Source organism: Orycteropus afer, unplaced genomic scaffold (assembly GCF_000298275.1).
Source record: "Orycteropus afer afer isolate SDZICR_OR568_19922 unplaced genomic scaffold, OryAfe1.0 scaffold00161, whole genome shotgun sequence".
In the NCBI taxonomy this organism is placed as follows: Eukaryota; Metazoa; Chordata; class Mammalia; order Tubulidentata; family Orycteropodidae; genus Orycteropus; species Orycteropus afer.
The window spans coordinates 703,734-714,175 of record NW_006921748.1 but is presented as its reverse complement, the minus strand read 5'-3'; positions in this window follow the sequence as shown (position 1 = coordinate 714,175).

Here is a 10,442-nt window from a genome sequence, read left to right as displayed (position 1 = left end):
AAATTTAACTTTAGAGTCCCTGGTGGTAGAAACAGTTAGAAACAGTTAACATAATTGGTTGGTAACTAAAAAATTGGAGGTTCCAGTTCACCCAAATGCACCTTGGAAAAAAATGCCTAGTGATCTACTTTTAAGAAAACAGCTATAGTAAACTGTATGGAGTATAGTTCTACTCTAGCACACATGGGGTAGACATGAATCAAAGTGTGCTTAGGGGCAACTAGTAATGTAACATTTACTTTAATAGGTAATATGTTGATTTATATTTTTTAGGTCTATTACTCTTTCTGTAGGGTCACATAATATGGAGGGCAGTAATCCTTTCTTATCCATCTTTGCAATGGACAATATTTATGCCCAAAGCATTGCAAATTGCCACTGTATTCAGATTATTGTGGTTACCAAAACTAAAATCCATCACCATGGAGTAGATTCTGACTCATAACAACCCTTTAGGACAGAGTAGTATGACCCATAGGGTTTCCAATGATCTAAGTTACAGCAGGGAGCTCTGGTGGCATAGTGCCTAAGGCATTTGACTGCTAACCAGAAGGCTGGCAGTTCAAACCCACCAGCCACTCCCTTGGAAGGAAGGTTGGGCAATCTACTTCTGCAGTGATACTGCCTAGGAAACCCAAGGAGGGGTCGATATGAGTTGGATCTGACTCAACGGCAGTGAGTTTGGTCTTCTAGTTTGGAAGTCATGGAAGCAGATTGCCTCATCTTTCTTCCACTGAGCATCTGATGGGTTTGGACCACCAATCTTTTTGGTTAGCAGCTGATAGTTTTAACCACTATGCCACCAGAGTTCCTTTGTGAGTACAGAGATCAGTAAAACTGAAATAGACAGAAACGAGAGTGGTTATCATAGTTAGAGGCCTTAGGAATTCCAAGGTTGGCAAAGCAAGCTAGCATCTTGTGAGTCAGAAGTAAATACTAAACAAGATGATTAACTGCATTAATAGCACAATATCCCTATAGAGCAGGAACTCTGAGCCACCAACATTAAACCTGGTTCTGGGTGTGGGAGTGGATTATCTATAATAGAATTAAAATAGCCAAAGTTCCTCTAGCTGTAGTAAGTACAGAAAACAATAAATAGGATCAGCAAAGTGCTGAAGTTACCCAAAAGATGCATAAACACAATCTTAAAGTAAGCTACACAAAGAAAAGAAAAATGCAAAGCCAATAAACAACAATAGACTAATATCTGCTGGTTAGAAATTCACCAAATACAGATGGTGGCTGAATAACCAGTATATGCTCTGGAAAAGGCATTTGGTAGCTGTTCTGGTTACCTAGTGCTGCTCTGACAAGAAATATACCACAAATGGGATGGCCTTAACAAACAGGAATTTATTCGTACAATTTGGAGGCTTTAAGTCCTAGTTCAAGGTGCCAGGCTCTAGGGGCTGGGTGAAAGCCCCTCAACCTTGGGGTCCAGCTCTGCATCCTGCTCCAGGCTCACTGGAGCTAGAAGCTTTTCTTCACTCAGACAGCTGCTGGCTGCTGCGGCTGAGAAGCCCCAAGATTGACATGTCAAAAGGCACAGTCCCTATGTTACCAAACCACATGGCAGGCCATTAACTTTTAAGTCCATTGTAAGTCCCAAGGTTGGCATAGCATAGCAGGCTGCTGAGCAACAACACATGCTACATGCAGGGTCCAAGTGTGCCATTGTTATCTATCTAATGTACTCTCTCAATATTCAATATTTTCAAAGCTTCTCCTTATATACAAGAAGCAGACCACATACCCAAAGGCAGCTACTCAGCTGCTCCCAGTAGGTTCCACCATGGAGTTTATTACCAGTTTCATCATAGGGAATACTACATCCAGCTGCCAAGACACACAACCAGGCCTAGCCGAGTTGACATACAAACATAACCATCACAGTAGCTAATCAAAAGGTCTGCAGTTCAAACCCACCAGCTGCTCCATGGAAGGAAGATGGGGGGATCTACTTCTATAAACATTTACAGCCTTGGAAACCCAATGGGGACTGCTATGAGTGGGCAGTGAGTTTTTCATATTTTTTTGTTTGGAATGTCAATATCATAGAATCAAGTCCTTAGGTATAAACTTAAATGTGAATTTTTTTCCTTCAAAAATAAATAACATGTATGTTTATTTACTTATTAAGAATTCTCAAGATGATATTTAAAAGTTTGGCATCTTGGTGCAAGAACAATAATTTCTGTGTGCTACAGGTTGCTGATGGCTCCTGTAGTCACTACCCTGACATTGATGTACTAACACAGAAGTCCACTTTTAGCAGATGTTTCGTAATATGTATCACTGATATTTTGGCAGTCTTTATACTTTTTATATTCTTCACTATTTTGAGATCAAAGGTGATTTATTATGGATATTGTTGCACATTATTTTACAGTTCTTCTTCCTCATGACATTTTAGAGGTGGCAAAGTTAAGCTTTTGCTTTTAATTCATTCTCACAAGATATGAAGAATTCCCAAATAGGACTTTTGTCTTGAAAAAATCTTAGCTTAAGCTGAATTAAATAACTGAAAATTAAATATAGCTTAATGCTTCTAAAGATTAGCATTGTGATATAATCCAATTTCCATTATCTTGTCTTTTTATTAGCATTTAAATTTTATAAACATTTGTTGGCTCATAACAGATATTATGTTCTTGTGAATGTTATCTATCTAATGCACTCTCTCAATATTCATAATGACTGCTAATATTGTTTAACTATTTGAAAGTTCCTAATAATTTTTGTACGTCAAACTAACAGCTTTCAAAATCAGCATTAATTATTTCAATGTTTTATTATTGCAATAAATAAATATATTTTAAATGCCTGATGAAGTCCATGCAGGTTTTCCTTCCAAATTACATCTAAAGCTCATGAAGATCTCCACTACAAGCACTACTAGAATGCTCATCTGTTGTTATTGTTGTTTGTTTCTGTGGAGTCAGCCCTTGACTCATGGTGACGCCATGCACAGTGGGACTAAACACTGCCTGCTCCTGCTGCATCCCTATGATCAATGGCAGACTGGACCTTTTGTGAACCATGGGGTTTTCATTAACTGATTTTCAGAATTAGATCACTGGGCCTTTATTCTTAGTCCATCTTAGTCTAGAAACTCTGCTGAAATCTGTTCAGCATCATAGCAATATGCAAGCCTCCACTGACACACAGGTATTGGCTGTGCACGAGGTGCACTGGCTCAGAATTAACCCAGGTCTGTCACATGGAAGGCTAACATTTTGCTACTGAACTATCAAAGTCTCAAAATGCTTGTGTAAAGGTGAAAATAAATATTCAGATGTTAATATTCAAGTCATGTCGCATCTTGTTTTCATCTCTGACATCACTATACTGACTGGAAACAATAGGAATGAGTTTGATCATACAGCCATTGAGCAGGCAGATGATCAAGGGGCCAAAACTGAGGTAGGTATTCAGTTGCTCTGTCTTTCAAAGTCTGGGGCTGAGACTAAAACTAAGTACCATGTGTTTTTGAATATTGAAGCCAAGATTAAAATTCAGGGCATCTCTATGTAAATAATTACTACATAAAATTAAGAAAAATAGTAGAAAATTTTCAATGTCTGAAAATCATACCTGGAAGAGGGATCTGGTTCACCATTAAACATATGAAAAGCTGTTTAACCTTACCAATAATCAGACAATAAAACTAAAAGAGCAATGAGATGTCATTTCATTCCCATTAGCTTTTAGGAAAAATTATAACAATAAATACCAAACATTAGTGAGAATACATCTAAATAGAAAGTCATGTTACCTTCTTGAACAAGGAATTTGCTAATACACAGTAAATTTGAAAATTCGTATGCCTACTACCCAGCAATTTCATTTCTAGTTCTACAGCCTACACAAATTCTTGTACATTTACCCAAGAGATAGTGTAAAAATTGAGTTTTATACAAACAAGGAAATGTTATGTAGAAACTAAAAAGAATAAATGGAATCTACATTTCTCAAAAACAACAACAAAAAACAAAAACTTGAATAGAAGCAAGTCACAGAATGATATTTAAAACAAGATCACATTTGTGTCATTTTAACATTTATGTATGTTTAGATGCACATGCATACATTTGCACGTATCTTTTAAATATATGTGCATGTGTGTGTGTGTGTTGGGGTTACAAGCATGTAGTAAAAATGTAAAGAAAATGCTTGGGAAGTTGGCATAACATTTTCAAGATGGTGATTTACTCCAGGGAGACATGGATAATGAGTCAGGGAGGGCCCAAAATATAGCCATGCTGTTTTATTACTTATAAAATCCATCAGAAAAATAAAATATATGGGAAGCAAATAATAGCATTGACCTCTTTGACAGATGAGAAAACTAAGGCACAGAGAGCTTAAGTGACTGCCTCAAGTTCACACAAATAATAAGAGCTAGAGCAGGATTTGAACCAAGGTAAGTAGTCACCAGTGTCTGTGCTTATAATTACTACAATTCACTGTCTTGAATGGTTAACATATTTCAGTAGGAACTGAAAAAAACTATTATCATTGATTGGCAGAAGAGTAATGTGAATATATTTCTAGATGAAGCAAGAACATTTCTATCAACAACATGCCTACAGATGTGGAATTTAATAGAGAAGCTCCAAATATTTAGCTCAAATAAAGGAAGGAATTAAAGATCTACTGTGGTCCATGAAATGCTAAGAATTCCTATACAACCAGTCAAAACAAGGATTTGGCTATTCTGGTGATCATTTTTTCCATACGGGACTTCCTGCCTGACATTTTTCAGAAAATACGTATGTCTTTCTTTATCGAGTGAAAACTCAATCAAGATATTTGGAAAACATTGTAATTCTTCTGTCAGAATTAAAGTTTAACAATGAGCAAAGTGGCCCTACTGATTCAAAGCAATCTGCTAAAGCAAAAGCCTGAAACAATGATGCCTGGATTTGAAGGATAATTATTGTCATTTCTGGGTTTCAGGACAGAAGAATTTAGAGAAATAATCACAATCTGATCAATCATCCTTGCTTGTAGCTGATGCTGCAGGTGTGTTTTCATGGCCCTGTCTGCCATAAACAAGGAATCTTTCTTGAAGAAAAGAGAGAGAGAGAGAAACACATATTAAGAAGTTTACATACATAGCTTACATTACACGAATTCTATAAGCAGAATTCTATCCAACAAATTACTTTTAAATGTAAGAAAAATCATTAAATTGGTAATTTTGACATATAATTTTGTGTGATATTCTTAAAGATGCCAGGCAATCTGACCCTTATATATTTGAATGTGAACTACCAATTCCTAGAAAAAAAGAAACATGTTTGGTAAAGTAGAGGGTCAGTGAAAACTAGGGAAACTCACTGACTCGGTTGCACACAACAGCCATAACAATCGACTAAAACATTCCAAAGATAATGAAGATGGTGCAAGACCTGGTAACACTTCATTCTTTTATACGTAAGAACAGCATGAGTCAGAGTGAACTCCACAGCAACTAACAGTAACAACCAATGACATTTACTTGTATTTTCCTTTGTTGAATATTTGTTGTAGGTCACAGTTCTTTGTAAAACACACAAAATATTTTGACCATGAAAAGCCATTGCCATCAAGTAGATACTGACAAAGTAGACCTGCCCCATAATGTTTCCAACATTGTAAATCTTTATGGAAGCAAACTCCTGTATCTTTCTTCTACAGAGTGGCTGAAGAGATCAATTGCCAACCTCTCTGCTAGTAGCTGAGCATTTTAAACACTGTGCCACCAGAGCTCCTCAATAGGACATTAACACAGAGTTTAACAACTTGAAGATGTTTTTGGATTCACTCTTAAAATTTCAACTGCAGGAAATTCCAGTAAGATGGCAGAATAGGCAGAAAGACTACACAGACCCTCTTCAACAAAGAAAAGGGAGACCAATTAACACAGATACAGAAGATAATCCTGGAGCCCTGAGCTTTGAAGGGAAGTATATAGAAGTGGACTAAACTGCAACTAATAGAAGAATTTTCATGGAAACACCAAAAAAGGGAACATATGGATTTGCAGTCTGGCAGTGATCCTAACAGCACAGACAGCTTGGATATTGCTGAGTGGTGTTAGGACCTAAGAATTAACCTAAAAATCAGCCATGCTAGCCAGGAACTGCACGGAGGACTGCACTGGTGGCTGGTGAATAAAAGGGGAAACAATGAAGAGGAATGTGGGCTGAGCTGTGGACTTCTGCCTGTCCTGAGGGTGCAGCCATTTTGAATATTTACAAGCCTTTGGACCATTTTGGATATTTAAAGCCACATTCTTCTCGCAGATTCCAGGTACTTAAAAATAGACTCCACTTGCCAGGAACAACAAGGACATTCTGGATGCCAATGTCTGGGAAGGTGTGACATTCCCCTTGTTACTCTTATACCACACACCCTCTTGGTGAATGGAGGTGCAGCCATCCCTCACTTTCATCCACCTTCTGGGCCAGCAGAAATTCCATCCCAGTCTGTGTGCTCAGATGGAGCCTGGTGCCCTGCCCTGCGCTGCTCAGATTTTTTTTCCTTTTTTTTTTTTTTTTCCCAGGTTGTTTCTTTTTGTCTGTTTTAAAATTATTATTATTGTCCTTTTTATTATTATTCTTTATTCCTACCTTGTCAGATTCTAGTTTTCAGCTTTTCCTCTCTTCCCTTTTCCTGGTTCCCATTTTTTTGTTTCTTGTGATTAACCCAGTTCCTTGTTTTTCTTTTTGTGTTTCTCCCATTTTTTGATTCATTGTTCTCCTATGCTACATTTTTTCACTTATCAACCTCTCCCCAGATATTGCAGGGCTTTTTTTCTATTTTCTTTTTTTTTTTTTTTTTTTGGCGATAATTTCTCTGTGTTTATTACAGTGTGTTGTTTGACCACTTGCTTTTACCTTGTTGATTTTTTTGGAATTGTTGCTTTTGTCTGAGTGGGAAACAGCAACTGTGCCCATAAAATACAACTACACCCGCACCTCCTACATTTCCATGTACTGAGTGAGAGCCACTACTTCCTCCTCCACCAACTGTCAATGATAAAAGACCACCAAGAAGAACCTGAATCACCCTTACTGTTCCTCATGAAAAGCTAACAGAGATCAAAATACAACAACATCACAATGTCTTGGAGACAACAGACCATCACAGTTCACACAAAGAAGCAAGATAAAGTGGTAGAAACATGGGGAGCAGGAAACAGACCCAGAACACATCCCTGAGGAAGAAGCAGCATTGCAGCTCCCTGATAAGGATTTCAAAAGAACTATATTTAGGGATCCTCAAAGAATTGAGAGAGGGATCAAGGAAAACACTGACAAAATTAAAGAAAACACAGACAAAACCCTTGAAGTAGTTCAGAAGAAAAGAAAAGAATAAAATGACAAAATAAATGAAAAATTAGAAATGATTCAAAATCTACACATAGAAATCCAGAAGATTAACACTAAATTTTAAGAAAGAAAACACATTGAAAGGGCAAAGAAGTAGAATTGAATCAATGGGAGACAGAATGAAGAAGATTGAGGACACATACCAGAGTACTTCTTTGGGAAAGTATCAATAAGAAAAAATATCAAAACAAAATGAAGAAAGGCTAAGGTTCATGTGAGATACCATCAAAAGGAATAACCTACATGTAATTGGAATTCCAGAACAGGAAGAGAAAAATAAAACCGCTGACAAAATTGTCCAAAATTTGTTGGAAGAGAACCTCCCTGATATGATGAAAGATGAGAATATATCCATTCAGGAAGTCCAATGAACCCAAACAGGATAGACTCCAAAAGAAAATCACAAAGACATGTCATCATCAAACACATCAAAACCAAAGATAAAGAAAGAATCCTGAAAACAGCATGGGAAAAATGAAAAGTTACCTACAAAGGGCAACCAATAAAGACTAAGCTCTGATTTCTCAGCAGAAATCATGCAAGCAAGAAGGCAATTGGATGGTATATATATATAAAACCCTGAAAGAGAAAAATTTTCAACCAAAAATTATATACCCAGGAAAACTGTCCCTCAAATATGATGGTGAAATTAGGAAATTTGCAGATAAGCAGAAATTAAAAGAATTTGTTAAAATCAGACCAACCTCATAAGAGATAACAAAGGGAATCATTTGAACAGAGAACCAATAACAGCAAACACCAACCAACCATCAATACACATGATGACATAACCCAGTTATGGAAGTATCCAAAGTAAAATAAGCTTGTTGTTGTTGTTTGCCATCGAGTCGGACCTGACTCATAGCAACCCCTCCTTGGGTTTCTGAGGCAGTATCACTACAGAAGTAGATTGCCCCATCTTCCTTCCAAGGAGTGGCTGGTGGATTTGAACTGCCAGCCTTCTGGTTAGCAGTCAAGTGCCATAGCCACTATGCTACCAGAGCTCCCAAAGAGATTGTAAACAGGGAACCAGAGACATGAATTGGGAAGTGAGGACAATTACAAACCAAAAAGAGGGAAAAAATTGTGTAGTTACAGAACTTCTAATTGATGAGGAAGTCAAGAGAGTTGCAAGATAGAATGGACTGTTCTAAACTTGGGAAAAAATTATAAATCACATGAAAAGGGTTACCTCAAAGAAAAATGATAAACCTTCACATCACAATAAAAAAGAGAACAAGCACAAATATTTAGCAAATACTAAAACAATAGCAACAAAGGAAAGGATAACACAATTCATAAACATAATAAACTCAGCACAGAAAATTATATGGAACAAAGAAACCAGGAACACCATGAAAAAACACATAACAAAATGACAGCAACAAATTCATACTTGCTGATAATTACACTGAATGTTAATGGACTAAATGTACTGCTCAAGGGACAGAGAGTTGAACAATGGGTAAGAAAACATAATCCATCACTATGCTGTCTACGATAGACACACCTTATAGACAAAGACAAAAATTTACTAAAAATCAAAGATTGGATAAAGATATATCAAGCAAATGACAACCAAAAAAGAGCAGGAGTGGCAATATTCATTTCTGATAAAATTGACTTTAAGACAAAAACCACCATAAAAGACAGGGAAGGTCATTATATAATGATTAAAGGATCAATTGAACAAGAAGATATAACTATAATAAATATCTATGGATCCAATGACAGAGCCCCAAAAGACATGAAGCAGACTTTAACAGAATTGAAAAGGCAAATAGATGATTCCACAGTCATGGTAGGAGACTTTAATACATCACTTTCAATGAAAGATAGAACAACTGGCAAAAAACTCAATAAAGATGCAGAAGAACTAAACAATAAAATCCACCAATTTGGCCATATAGACATCTACAGAACGCTTCACCCAACAATAGCACAATATACATTCTTTTCCAGTGCACATGGAACATTCTCCATGATAGACCATATGTTAGGCTGTAAAGCAAGCCTTAATAAATTTTAAAACATTGAAATACTGCAAAGTATCTTCTCAGATCACAAAGCTATCAAATTAGAAATCAACAACAGGAAGATCAATGGAAAGAGTAAATACATGAAAACTGAAAAACACCCTCCTTGAGAAAGACTGGATAAGAGAAGAAATAAAAAATGATATCCAAACATTCCTTGAATCAAACAAGAATAAAAATACAACACATCAAAATATTTGGGTCACAGCAAAAGCAGTGATCAGAGGCCAATAGATGGCAATAAATGCACACATCAAAAAAAAAGAAAGAAAGAAAGAAAGAGCCAAAATCAACTTTAAACCAACATCTCCAACATTTAGAAAAAGAACAGCAAGAAAAGCCTACTGTCACCAGAAGAAAGAAAATAATAAAGATTCAAGCAGAAATCAATTAAACAGAAAATAGAAAGACAGTAGAAAAAATCAACAAGGCTAGAAGGTGGATTTTTGAAAAGATTAATAAAATTGATAAACTACTGGCAAATTTAACAAAAAATGTGAGAGAATACAAATAACATGAATAAGAAATGAAATGGGTGACATTACAACAGGAACAACTGAAGTAAAAAGGTTATTATCAGGATACTATGAAGAACTGTATTCCAACAAACTTGAAAATCTTGAATAAATAGATAGATTTCAAGAAACATACTACTTACATAACTAACACAGACTGAGGTGGGAAAGTGGGACAGACTCATAACAAAAGAAGAAATTGAATAGGTCATAAAAAAAAATAACCAACAAAAATTCCTGGCCCAGATGGTTTCACTGGAGAATTCTACCAAACATTCTGAGAAGAACTGACACCAATCCTACTCAAACTATTCCAGAACCTAGAAAAAGATGGAATCCTTCCAAATTCATTTTATGAATCAAGCATATCCTTGATACCAAAACCAGACAAAGACATTACTCAAAAGGAAAACTACTACAGACCAATATCCCTCATGAATATAAATGTAAAAAATCTCAACAAAATCCCAGCCAATAGACTCCAACAACATATCAAAAAACTAATACTT